Source organism: Dermacentor albipictus, chromosome 7 (assembly GCF_038994185.2).
Source record: "Dermacentor albipictus isolate Rhodes 1998 colony chromosome 7, USDA_Dalb.pri_finalv2, whole genome shotgun sequence".
NCBI classification, from domain to species: domain Eukaryota; kingdom Metazoa; phylum Arthropoda; class Arachnida; order Ixodida; family Ixodidae; genus Dermacentor; species Dermacentor albipictus.
This window is the reverse complement of record NC_091827.1, coordinates 75,457,616-75,472,084: the sequence shown is the minus strand read 5'-3', so window position 1 is coordinate 75,472,084 and position 14,469 is coordinate 75,457,616. Positions and strand designations below refer to the sequence as shown.

Here is a 14,469-nt window from a genome sequence, read left to right as displayed (position 1 = left end):
GGGGTTGTTGGAGAAGTATGGGAGAGGCCTTTGCTCTGCAGTGGGCGTAACCAGGCTGATGATGATGATGATGAAAGCAGCCATCTGGAATTTCGGAAAGGGTAGGATGTCGCCGCAAGCAGCAAGTGTTCTGGCCACTAGACGGCTGAACAGAAAAATTAGCCTAATTTGGACCCCCGCACAAACGTCCGTTCCTGGCAGCGAGGCGGCTCACGACTTCCGGGTGGCAGTGGAAAATTATACGGACATTGTCAAAAATTATCGGCTACGCAGGAGACTGGTGCCACCACCGCATAAAAGATCAATTATTGCGATGTCACACCGAGGCAGTGGCGACGGTTGCCATAAGCTGATAGCCTATTAAATACGCGAGCCCCTCGACTGGTCTCATATGTAGTATGATGGCGGATCTATATGGGGTGTTGCAATTAAATTTAGCCAGAGTTAAAAAAATATGCCGATGTGCTCTAAAATGACGCGACCAATTGCATGTTGATGACTAAGTCACACCATCTCTTGCTTTCTGCATAATTACCTAATTAGTTAAGATTAATTAACAAATTTCGGAGGAAGCGAAGGCGAAAATTTCCAATTAGAAAGTTGTAGAGCGCTTTGCAAAAGGTCCGATTAGATAGTTTCCTGCTTTCGATCTATTAAACGTTAGTTTTTTACCGCTTACTGCAGATGGCCGCGAAATAAAAAAAAATGGAGGACGCTTAAGCTTCGCCTTCAAGAGTGGAACGCGACAGCGTTCCCGTCGATCCGCCAAGGGGTGTAAGACAATAGGCTACGGCACAGCGATCACTTACTAGGCGCCCCGCATCGGACGCGGTGAGCGTCGAGCAACGCAGCGTTAGGCGCGGCAACGAAACGTGCGCCTGAGCATGCGGAACGAACCAAAGAACTCGGTGTCCCGGAGGAGGAAACGATGCACGCCAGCCAAACGTCGTGATCGGCACGGGCAGAGAGATAGACAGATAGTGATCTGAAGAAAGGAAGGACACTTGATTCTGCAACCCGCGAGGGAGCAAGGCGAAACGTCGTCAGGAGAGAGGAGTCCGGGCCGCGATGCACCTCGCACTGGTCCTCGCACAACCCCAATGCACGCGTGGCGCGCCACCTGTCGGGGCAACGCCGTACATTGAGAGGAGGGGGTCTTCTGTGTTTGCCGCAAGATGGCTCTGCGTGTGCGGAAAGCGCAGAAGAAATGTAGCGGAAACACACTTCGCTACTCGTGTAACTGCGACTTCTGTAACTTACATGTTCATAATTACCGATACACACCGCTGTATAACTTTCTACGGCTCGTACCGCTTTGAAGCATCGAACTCGTGGCTGAGTGGTAGCGCCTCCGTCTCACACTCCGGAGACCCTGGTTCGACTCCCACCCAGCCCATCTTGCAAGTTGTTTTTTATTCATGAAGTGCCTGCCGGGATTTATCGCTCACGACCAACGCCGCGGACGCCGATGCCGACACCGACGACACCGGCTTTTCTGCGACAGGAGCTCCGTAACGCTGTCGCGGTAAAAAAGATATACCACGTTGCATGTCCGCTTTCGCGTCGTGGTTGCAGCTCTCCCAAACGCTCCGCGTGCAAAAGAACACAGCGTTTAGCCGGGTGTGCTGCCGCTGCGCCTGCTTGTCGCTATCACGAATCGCTGCGAGGGAAGCACGTCGGTGACTTAAATCGCACAGCCAACGCCTGCGTCACTGCCCTGCCGCCTTTCAAGCGGCAGGCGAACTTCCACCATCGTCGTCGCTGTGATATTCCGCATAAAATCCAAGTGCGGTAACATGGCGGGCACACGCCGTATGCTGTAGGTGCGAGCGAAAACTTCTGAGGTGAGCCAAGAAGGGCAGTGCCTTGATTAGGCGGAGCATTGTCGCGCTCGCAAGGGAGCTAGGATGGCCAGGAGGGTGCGTGCCGTCTTCTCAAGCGCTCAAAGGGACTGTGAGGAAGTGTGAGTGTGCTAGGAAGGGGGGCACAGGGGCACGTCAGTGGTGATCTCCTCTTCTACTCCAGCTGCGGCACCACCGCTCTCGTCCTCTATTGCATGCAACTTGCGCTGGGTTCGAAGGCTAGCCAACCTGACAAAGCTGATGGCTTCGTGTACGCTGCGTTCTCGCGCGCCCAGTTCGCGTTGAAGCGAGAGGCAGTATGAAGGGAAATCCCTTCCCCGATGCTGCCGCTCTTCATCACGCAAGCTTTCTGACAGCGAGTGTCCGCGATCATCGAGTGAGATTTGTTCATGTTTCACTGTGCACGCGTGACAACGCGATTGTTCATTTATCTAATCAGCGATTATTTGCATCAGTTTATGCAGCTGATAAAAGGACTAACCTTACTACGTATACTTGTCTAATAATTTGCTATCGCAATGAATGCTTCGCCCGTCGAACAACACTGCTCTTATTTTTTTGGCAAGTGCTAACCCTAACTATCACTAACCCGTTGCAGTACAGTTGTGAAAATCTGAGCATTCATTCCTATCCGAGAATGAATTCGATTCCGCATGAGGAAACGTTGCTCACCTTGAAGCAATGTTTCCGCCTTATTGGTGAACTCTCGTAACTGTTGTAATCACTTGTTTTTCTCTTCCAGAAATGCCTCGCTGCGCATTGTGGGTTGTAAATACGACACTTGAATCACCGTACAAGTACAGACACTGCATGTTTGTTTTGTATGCAACCTGTAAAACTCCTATATATAATTTATATGAGTACGAAAGGGAGGATTGCATAAAATGGGGCGAACCTTTCGAGTAAACGCACAGTGAAGCCAATAAATGATAGCATCGAGATGAAGTACTAAATTCTTTATGCCTACAGAACACTGTTTAGTCACTCTAACAGGAATTTCAAACAAAACGTTCGGGCAAGCTTTGAGTATGTTGTGTCCCTAGAAGTGTTTATATTATCACCACTATGCTGTATCGAACATCAAAATTTTCAACATACAGAATTATAGGGTGGTAAGAAGAAGCCTCTGAAGGCTAAAAAATTGTGGTTGAAGCCAATGAAGACATCGAGTTCAAAGAGATGACATTAAACATAGGTTACATGTACTTACGGGAAGTTGGAAGCAGCTCGTAAAGAGCTTCTACAAAAGGAAGCGGCTAAGAAGTAATGAAATGTTACACATATTGCATGCATCGGCAACAGGTTCCTATCCCAAGTGCTATCATTCCAGGTTCACGTATTTTTCAACAATAAACCAAGGCGCAATTCCTTTGACTAAGCAGTTTGTACGATAGAAATTCCCAAGAGAAATGGCATGATTCAACGGCGATATCACGCAAATATTAGTTGAGGTGGGGGAATAGTGATTTTTGGCACCGTATACGAATCGAACAGTGGCATAAGCGAATCAAATCAAACGTCGAATACTTTCGTATTGTTTTTGAACAATGAACAGTCGTTATCACAATGAATATCAAACGGTGCTCATATTCCAGCCTTTTTAAATTTAACAACGTACTATATAAAGGCAGAAACTTGCTGTGTTGTTCGCTCCTAATGCTCCACTTGTGTTCCACTGAAAGCGTCTATGACGAAAACGAAACGTGGGAAGGCAGATAAACAGAAAGAGGTGGGGTGAGGTCGTAGCTGAATGGTTAGCGTGCCCAGCTACCAAATGTAGAATGGTGCGAATACATGGGCTCGAATCCCGGTGGTTTGCTAAGATCGCTAACTCGAGCACAGCGGGTAACGTTAGTTTGCGATACCTTGCTGCACAGAGCCCCGGCGACAGGGCCGCTGACTCTTGCGCTCTTTTCGATTCGAATGTTTTCATGCAGCAAAACATCGAAGCCTCGGGTGGCATGTGCGAGTCCAATGTATGACCACGTTGGACATCTCAGACACTGAAGGATCACCTTATTTTGACAAGAGCTTTGAATTGTTGTGACCACATAGTCCTCAGCTCTATTGTACACGGACGTTCAATAATTTTGTCGGAGAGTTATGCAAAAAGAAAAACGCGTTCATCTTTAGGCTACGTATAATAATTCCTACAGCTCTGCAGAGTTATGCTACCGTGTTGGAATGAAAATGCCCCGCCATCATGTTTTCAAATATAATTTTGGTGTTGAGTGTGCCTATGCAAATTCACCCATTCTCGCCAAGAGTCAAGAGCAGAAGCCGTTATCTTCGATTAAGTACCACTATTTAAAGGCCTCGAAAACCCTGCAAGTTCTTCAGAAGACACTATATGAGAACCGGCATGGTGGACCAATCTTGCTCATCATATACCAAGCGGGGTATGAGACGGGATGGTATTGACAACAGAAACATTTTAAGCTTAGGAAGAGGTTCGGATAGCGGGAATCACCACGACTAGGAAAAAAATATATTTAAAGGGAGAATTTACCGACATCGGTGATATCATACAACTGTGCTTACTCGTTAGGGCAGGTCCTTCTAATCATTAAGTGATGCCAGTAAGCGCTTCGCGTGAAGTGTGCAATAATTTAGAACGTTTTAAATATGGGCATTGATACCAATCTCTGATTCCGCTCGCCCCTTACAATGTAACGGCTGGCGTGCAGGATGTCAGTTGGGCGAGCTGTCCGATTAACTACCCAGTTGTGTAATGGATAATTTCATATAATTTTGTGGTTAACAGATGTTGTGCGTAATGGCTGGAATGTTGGATATATTTGTTTCTATAAAGGAGTACCGCAAAGAGAATACAAAACCACATGTCATCCGTACACTCAAACGCTTCCGCACAAAGCATGTGTCGTCTGCTTTTGTTACTATATGCTCTTTATAGAGGCGTGGTGCACGGTCAATTTTCTTCTCGAGGTATCTTCTCTCGAGGACCACGAATCGACCTTTGCGTCGTGGGTTTCCAACTTAGCGAGTGGCAACTTGTCAAGCTACGTCATCGTCTCGCTAGTAATGCTACAGGCGAGTTGACTGGCAACAGGACCTCGGGCTGTCAGTATTCGATCGTTGCGAGGATCTACAAGTTTGCGGTTGTCATTTTACACCAGATAATTATTACCACGACAGAGAGCTACTTCGTGTCCGGTATTGTAGGAAGCGTAGGACTGGGCGTTTTGCCAGATGGGCGGAGGAACAATCGTTAGTGGCCTGCAGAGCGCAGTTAACTGGTGGCAAAGAGCTCAACCATACGAACATACATCTCATACAGCGGTAACCAAGTGAATTCTACTTTGCGGGCCCTGTTAAATTTCCGGCAGCAGCACAACTATGACGACGCTGTCTCTTTAAATGTCGACATGTCAGAAAGTCTCAATCTGGCTAAAATGTATCTAAATATGTCTAGGTAAATGAATATTGGAGATATGAAGAAATATTCAGGCAATTATATCTTGTCATATTCGGTATCACATTTTGCCGATCAAGAAACTTGGCGAATAGGTCCTAACTCGCCAAGGACAGCGAAGGGGTCAGCTCGTTAATGAATTCTTTTACAGGAAAGCTGTATATGGCTAACGGATTTGTCCGTCTGTCCGTCCGTCCGTTTTTCGCATGTGCTCCAAAAGCTCTTCCGGGGCAACCCCATGCGCACGCGCGAAAAAAAAAAGAGAGGCGCGTGATTGACTTCGTCACTAGTGACGTCATTGCTCTCCATAGCAGGTGAGCGCGCGTGCAGCAGCTTCTCCCTGGCTCCGAGGTTGGTAGGCCACGTGTCATACGTGCTCCTGAACAGCAGGCAGCTTTCGATCAACAACGCTGTGACCAAAACCGGGAACCAGCTCGTCTACGCAGTGCGGAAGTTACAGCCCGGGAACAAGAACAGGTCCCTGAAGTCGAGCGACAGCGAAAACTGCCTACCGAGGATTCGGCAGCTTTCCAACTCTTCTTTAATAAACCGTCAAGATTAACCAGGTGATAATCACCGGAGACGCACGTTGCAGCTTCGCTGGTTAGTGATCTGTACGGAGTGCTTCGGCGGGGAGTTTCCTTCAATAAGGAGATATAGAAAGCCGAAACACCGTATCTGCGTGAAGACCACACTCATGAATCCGATACTCAACAACCTCAAGATAAAATTCATTACAAAAAACTGTGAGGAGAAAAGTACCAAAAGAATCCAGACAGCTATGCACGTACGAGGAGTTTACTTCGGCATAGTACAAAAATTTGAATGAAGTCGTGGATTGAAACGGAATCAAAAGTGTGAATGTCCTACACAAATGCTTTAACATATGTCAGACGAAGCTCTTGTACAATTTTTGCGAGTATGTTATCACTGTTTCCAGTTACCTTGGGCTAAATACTTATGTTTATGTTTATGGACAGGTGTGCTCACACTAGTGTACTTGCTAAGAGAGCAGGTGCGCCAGTTGTCTGAATAATTCCTTCATGTCTGGTTGGTGAATCATCGATTAGGTGTCACTTTTCAGCATACTTCTAAACGTGGACACAGGGTTTCTTATATTTGACAACACGACGCACTGTGCGCAGTAGTCCTGTTGCGCTGGTCAGTACAGTAGTCATGTAGCTTTGCCGCACGTACTGTAATTATTCAAATTGATGACGAAAAATATCCTACGGTAGGCAGAGTTTTATCTGAAAGAATGCGAGCCTCTACTCATGTAGAAAAGTTATTCTTATAGTTATGGTACACGGCGTGAAACAGAATTTATGGTATCATCTATGTTCTTCTACATGCTTTTTTCGGCTACATTTGGCAGTTCGATCGGGGAAACACTGACGCATGAGTTCTTTAGATCACACTATTTGATGTGTTGAAGTAACTGCCACTGCTTCAAACGCCTTTAAAATTTGCAAATTGCGCTAATAGCATCACATATATTTACGAAATAACGGTATTCTACTTACGGCTCTCAGCGACAGTAATTCAACAGAAAGGTTTTTAGGGTAGACCAAGTCATGCAGAGTTCATTTACATTTGCACAAGGTCTCCACGCAAATACTTTATCACGTACAGTTGGAGTTCGTATGAGATGGCTTGTCAACAGCCTCCGGATGTTCAGACGGCCACCATTGAAAGTCCCTTTGTAAAAAAAAAACAAAAAAAAACATGGCACTTCATGGCGTGCACCGCTGCTCCATCGCTATCACTCATTTTCGCGTACTGAGAAGCCACAACCGATTATATTTGGCAAAATTCCTCCAGGCCCGTTTACGGTATGGTTTTCATTCTAATGTGCTGGTTAGGGAGGACGCCGCCTAAACAGAATATGCGTAAGCACAACATAAGAACAAACCAAAACCTCTGTCCTTATTTACTATAACATGAAATGTCTCTTATTTGCGTAAAGTGGATATGTCCATCTGGTCAATAACTGGGGCATGCAAAACTCAAGATTTCTCTCCTTTTCAGAAGGTTACGCTTCTAGCCGTGTTCTTCGCAAAAAGAAACATGGAGCTGCATCACTTCAACTAACCCTTAATGTTTTCGTTATCAAGCATAATTGAAACAATCCACAACTAGAGTCATTAGTTGGCAAGAAAAAAAATCTATTAGCTATTGGGGTTGCTGGAACTGAGTATTAACAATGCTAAGCTTCAGTATACTAGCTTGGCAATGCGTAACGTATATGCCTGGCGCTATCGCGCCCTTAGTTCTACAAATAATTCTACATCTGCAAGCAACCTCTTCGCCAAAGACTCTGTTGCAGCTGGGGTAATGCATAAAGCTACAGCTGCTTACCATTCGAGAAAACCGAGAAAACCATAACAGAGCGTGCGAATAGCCATCGGAAAGCCACAGCGTAACAAATTTTCAGGGCTCACGTTTCCAGTGTTCGCAAGTGTAATATATTCCACTTGTTTACTCTAGCAATGATTAATATGAGGTCGTATTTGCATCTGCCAGAGTATGACGCAGTTCTCCCAGCGTGGTATCGTGTTTTGAGAAGATTAAAGTTCATAGGCTCGCTTCGCCTTCGCCAGCCGTGTGATTCGGGCACAGCACGCTGAATAGTGACTTGTGAATAGCAATCGGGGCACCACAGGATACCGAGGATTTTGGCGTCTCGTTTGTAGCCCTAGCAAGTGTTAATATTTCCACTTGTCTACTTCAGCAATGCCAGCACCAGGCGTTTTTTGCTTCTGCCAGAGTATGACGCAGTTCTCCCAGCGTGGTATCGTGTTTTGAGAAGATTAAAGTTCATAGGCTCGCTTCGCCTTCGCCAGCCATGTGATTCGGGCACAGCACGCTGAATAGTGACTTGTGAATAGCAATCGGGGCACCACAGGATACCGAGGATTTTGGCGTCTCGTTTGTAGCCCTAGCAAGTGTTAATATTTCCACTTGTCTACTTCAGCAATGCCAGCACCAGGCGTTTTTTGCTTCTGCCAGAGTATGACGCAGTTCTCCCAGCGTGGTATCGTGTTTTGAGAAGATTAAAGTTCATAGGCTCGCTTCGCCTTCGCCAGCCGTGTGATTCGGGCACAGCATGCTGAATAGTGACTTGTGAATAGCAATTGGGGCACCACAGGATACCGAGGATTTTGGCGTCTCGTTTGTAGCCCTAGCAAGTGTTAATATTTCCACTTGTCTACTTCAGCAATGCCAGCACCAGGCGTTTTTTGCTTCTGCCAGAGTATGACGCAGTTCTCCCAGCGTGGTATCGTGTTTTGAGAAGATTAAAGTTCATAGGCTCGCTTCGCCTTCGCCAGCCATGTGATTCGGGCACAGCACGCTGAATAGTGACTTGTGAATAGCAATCGGGGCACCACAGGATACCGAGGATTTTGGCGTCTCGTTTGTAGCCCTAGCAAGTGTTAATATTTCCACATGTCTACTTCAGCATTGCCAGAACCAGGCGTTTTTTGCTTCTGCCAGAGTATGACGCAGTTCTCCCAGCGTGGTATCGTGTTTTGAGAAGATTAAAGTTCATAGGCTCGCTTCGCCTTCGCCAGCCGTGTGATTCGGGCACAGCATGCTGAATAGTGACTTGTGAATAGCAATCGGGGCACCACAGGATACCGAGGATTTTGGCGTCTCGTTTCTAGCCCTAGCAAGTGTTAATATTTCTATATGTTTACTATGGCAATGCTAACATTAGGCATTTTTTGCTTTTGCCAGACCATGACGCACTTCTCCCAGCGTGTTATTTTGGATTTAGGAGATTAGGATATGTAGAATCGCTTCGTCTTTGCTTGCGGTATATTTGTGCACCAGACGATGAATAACGGCTTGTGAATACCAATCGGAAAGCCAAAGGATACAAAGATTTCCGGGATCGCGCTTCTAGCGTTAGCGAGTTTTAATATTTCCACTTGTTTACTTCAGCAATGCTAATATCAGGCATTTTTTCCTCTGCCAGAGCATGGCGCACTTCTCCCAGCGTGTTATTTTGGATGTACGAGATTAAGGTCCACAGACTCGTTTCGTCTTTGCCGGCCGCATGATTTGTGCATTACACGCTCCATGCGAAACTTTCGATGCCACTTCTATGACAGATCTAATTGTACAATAGATTTGACTTGGTGTAAAAATTTCGCATTGTTAATTTGGCTCTACTCTGCGTGGACCATATTGCGGTTTCCTCAAGAGTGTTCACAGAAAACACCTTGGCTGGCAGACGCGCATGTTGACAAGATATAGCCGCCACACTCCACCCTGACGACTGCATGCGTTCCTACTCTGAGCACCAGTGCGTATATTTCCGAGATTAAATCCATACAATTCAGTGCATTTTTGAGCGTTGAAGGGGCATGCTCCAGCTTTCGTTGTGCACTCTCAGCGTCGCATAGAAAGGTACGATGAGCGCCAGGACGTATTCCGCAGTCAGTTCTTAATTCTTAACTATAAGGGTAGCCAATAAAGTGTTGTTGATGTTAAGTGATTTTCTTAAAATTAACGGTAGAGATCATTAAAAACGAAGGAGATAGAATAAGCTGTTCAATATTTTCTAATGAGTCTTATTATTCGCCAAGCAATGAAATGGATGTTTATTGTGCAGAAAACCAGGTTATGCTTATTTTACCAAAATAATGTAATTACGGGCTCAATTCCTATGTAGAGGTGGTTTACTGGGCGCACGCCTTGCAAACAATGACAAAATAATGGGAGAACTCATCTCATGATAAGTGTCGATGGCAATACTAATAGCAATCGAACAATGTATGCAGAGACCATAGTTTGAAGTCTGTCAGATGAAGTTGAAAGCTATATGATCAACATCCTTTGACGAAGACTACATGAAGAAGCTGGAGTGACGCTAATGGCTTGAGCACGATCACTTTTCGACGACAACTGACAATGTAAAAATGAGCATCTCGGTTTCATTAACGTGTATCTAAATTAAGTACACGGGTGTTTGTGTATTTTGCTCACATCAAAATGTGGCTGCCGTGGGTGCGATTTCATCCCGCGACCTCGTAGTTAACAGCCCAACGCTAAAGCCACTAAGCAGCCAGGGTGGGTGGTCCGACAACGTGGCTATGATAGCGACCCTCTGACGATGACGGCATGAAAAGGCAGCATAACCACGATTCAATGATGACAGCATAATTACAATACATTGAAGAAGAAAGATTGACGTCGGTGGAAAGACGAAGGTGTCATGATGACGAGTGTGTGACGAATCCTGTATCATGAAACATGCGTGATCGTGGTGTGACGACGACAGGATGAGAAACCCGGCATGACGATGACGGCTCGACCACGATCGCATTTCGACGACCGTCTGAACGTGTCGGCATGATAGCGACTGACTGATGATGACCGACTTACAAGGGCAGCATAATCACGACTGAATGACGGCAATATATTTACAATACAATTGACGAAGAAACATTCATTTCGATGGAGCGATGACAATAGCGTGACGGAGACTATCACTAAACCTGAATCATGGTGGTTGTGTGATGACGACGGCATGACGAAACTGGAGTGACGAAGATGACGCGACTGTGATCGCATTTTGACGAATGTACGAATGTCTGACTGCTGAGAAATGATAGCAACTGTCTAACGAGAGACGGCCAGGAAAAGGAATGGTAGTACAGATTTATTCACCAGATTATAAATACAATATAATGATGAAGAAAGGTTTACTGTGTAATTTTACTGGCATACACGACCACGCAAGGGCTGCCGCAGCTTCCATGATACCTAGATAAGCGGCATGCTTTTCTGAATAAGCGGCATTTCTTGAATGGCTGCGAATTCTTAGCTACAATCGGCACTGAGCGAAGAGAGGTGGGTGGAGCTGCTAAACATGTCGAAAGAAAGAAAACGTACATTACGTGAAGTAGTTTCTTCAAGTACGTGTCTTTGCTCTGGATACACAATATTGGGCAGTGTACGCGTGAGACATATTTTGTGCAGCTACAGACATTATAGGCGGTACAAACATGCTGCCGGTATACAGTATGTAAAGACATTTACAGCATCCTGTGGATTTGGAGATGACTCGAAACATCAACCGCAACCGATGTACTGACTCCACCAACCTTGCCACTTACTTATGTCGCTTCACATGACTTATAACACCATGTCTAGACAAATTAATACACGCAGTCATGGCATACATAAGTGGACAGGGTGGTGGAGCCCGCAATTCGCTTGGCTTCGATATTGCGTGATATCTACAATTGCGCAGAGAGTGATAAATACCGCAATTACATGTCTCTAAACGGTGATAATTAAGCTTATGCAGGCAACGTGAGTACAGCTCACAATAGTTTTGGGTGCACAAAGTTCGGATGAAGTGTGCTTAGATATGTCCAAATGTTATAGTCCACGAAGAGGTTAATTATGCTATGCCGGATACGAGAAAAATCATGAGGAACCAAGAGTAAAGCTCCCTGAGAGGACGATCTTGATGGTAAGTGGCATCATAAATCCCAGAACTTTCTTGGGATTTATGATGTCACATATCCCTATTAGTGGGACATTACCAGGTGATAAGTGGTTTGCTGGGTAGTGCTGATCTCGAAATGTGTAGTAACTTCCGCGAGAAAAGAAACCTTGCATTGCGCTCACCTTCGGTATTTGTTTCAAGCGACCTTTCTCGATGACGGCGTGAACGGCTTCGCCCATTTGCAGAGTTCCCTATGATTGTAGAAAGCCCTTCAATTTTCATCAATTCAGCGAGTTCTGCAGCTGTTGCGAAGTTGAAGTTTATTTTCGCCCCCAACAGCACAGTGTGTTTTACACAGAACTTGTAGTGGAGTCATCTGTAGTGCTGTCAAGCATTTCCGTTTTTTTCTTGAAAGCTATAGCTTTTACTTTCTGACTGACCCCAAGCCATTATACTCCGTTTTCAAAAAACAACAGTTCTTTGTGCTGTGAACCTGAGCTTCGGCGAAGTACCTATATATCCTAATTATCTAGTGCCATCCGCCATATCTCTGGGAAAGAAAATCAGCCAGCTGACGCACTATCCCGGATCGTTGCTGTGCTTGCTGGCCAGGAGGATGTTCAAGCTCTAGCCTCGGCCGAGAAAAACGACCCCGAGCTGCGACAATTGCGGGAGAAAAGCTCATCGCTCCAGCTTTCTGAGGTACCACTTTCCTACACAAGAACATTGGTCACATGCGACACACCGCAAGCAGCTCCTCGCTCGTTCGGGCGCAATCATTTTCCGCGGCTAGTGTTCGATTTACTGCATGGGCTTAGCCACCGGGGCCTCACAGCGGCACAGATGCTTATCAGAGACAGCTTCGTTTGGCCAGGGATAAACAAAGATGTTCGAGGCGGGACAAGAAGCTGCCAAGTCTCTCAAGCTGTGAAAGTGATCCTGTACACGCGTTCAGCGATGGAGCAGTTTTGGCCACCAGAGAGCCGTTTCGAGCACATGCATCTAGACTTCGTGAGGCCTCTTCCGCCCTGCCAAGGTTTCAGGTAGCTCCTCATGTTTGTCAATTGGTACTCAAGGTAGCCTGAGGGGACATCTCTACAAGACATCATGGCCAAAACAGTGGCGGAAGTATTTGTTGCTAAGTGGGTGCCACGGTACTGTTGTCCTTTGCAAATGACTACTGACCGAGGCCGACAATTCCAAAGATCACTTTTTTCTGCTCTGGCGAGAGTTCTCGGTAGGCAACTTCATAATACCACGGCTTACCACCCACAGAGCAACGGGATGGTCTAGCGTTTCCAGTGAGAACTGAAGGCGTCATTGACCATTACGCTCAACAGACGTCACTTGTTGGAAAGGCGAACCCTTGCACTACTGGGGCTGCGAACAACAATCATGGATGATCTTGGAAGGAGCGCAGTCGATATCCTCTATAGGCCTGCAATCCACGTTCCAGGCCAGTTTTCCCGCTTGCAGCAAGACCCTCAGCCCGCGCCGCACCTAAAGTGGCTACCGTCCTGGCTCGACCAGCTTCGACCTGCACCCCCACGTATCGCCCGCGGGCAAGCTGTGTTGAATTGCAATACAATAGACAGAACCACGCCCGTCTTTCTGCGACGCCACTCTATCGAGCCACATTTGACTTCTTTCTTTTCGCATTCAGTGAAAACCTTGAAGACTAATGTTCGCTGCAAAGAAGAGACAGTGTCGTGCAGCCGCATGAAACCTGCCCGTTTTGAAAATTAACGCTTCATTCCTTCCGCGATTCACACCTAGGCCTCCGAATTCCACGAAGGGAGCCCTTGTAACGACCGTCTGTAACTATACGTTGTCCCTCGCTTTCGGGAAATTCAGTTAGCTAGCCTGGACTCCACGTTAGAGTCATCGCCCCCTGCTCGTTCTTGGAAGTGAGCTGACTCCCCGACAGGTGCACTACAACAACCACTCGGGAAGGGTGTTTTACTGTGTGACGAAGCCTGTCGACTTTCCATTCTCAACCTGTCCAAACGTGTATTACTTGCCTCCGCTGGATGTGAACGACATATTGTGGCAACCACAACAAAATAGCAGTCCCTTTGATAAACAAGCCAAAAAAATTATCAAGTTCCCAGCTGACAAAGACTTGTGGAGGGGTGCGATGCTATTGTCTTGGGAAGATTGATTCCTAATTTTCTTTTTAACTTGACGTGGGCAGATGACGCATGTGTGAAGTCGAGTGGTCACGTGTACAGCACGGGCTCACATGATCTAAGTGAGGCCACCCACAGTGGCTACGAGTTGGCGGAGGACAGAAGAGCCTAGTGAGCAATGAGCTCTATCTGACAATGAGATGCTGGCAGATCATCATCGGGTGTTTGCACATTGTGGCACAAGAATACAGAAGACGAGAAAGATTGTACGACATATTGGCATTGCATTGAAACTAATGCAGGGTAGGTATGTTGAGGAGCTACTAGATGTTCCTGGGGGCATGCAGAAGTGCACTCTAATTCCCTCTAATTCGTCTTCAGTAATGTTGTGTTGAAGGTTGGACGGGAAAGTACTGCTTAAGTCCTGGATGATGTGCACCAGGAAAAAAAGACATCTGGCGTCTTCACGAAGAATTTTTTTTTTGATTTACGGGTTGAACCGTTCATGTTCGCGTCGAACGGCCAGGCTGAAGACGGACACGTCAGGCGTTGAAGGACGCGGCATCGTAGATTGCTCCTGCC

At 46.4% G+C, this 14,469-nt stretch overlaps 1 protein-coding gene across 4 annotated transcripts in view; it reads left to right on the top strand.

Moving 5' to 3' along the window:
- The window catches only part of LOC135899040 (uncharacterized), a 60,043-nt gene that overhangs the window by 31,289 nt on the left and 14,285 nt on the right, over positions 1–14,469 (top strand). For 2 of the 4 annotated variants that reach the window (XR_010563504.2, XR_010563503.2), the window contains exon 6: positions 2,605–2,817. The exons of the other annotated variants lie outside the window; for them this stretch is intronic. The gene's annotated coding sequence lies outside the window, so the exon portion shown is untranslated. Of the gene's footprint in view, positions 1–2,604; positions 2,818–14,469 lie in introns of those variants that run through there. 4 annotated transcript variants of the gene reach the window in all.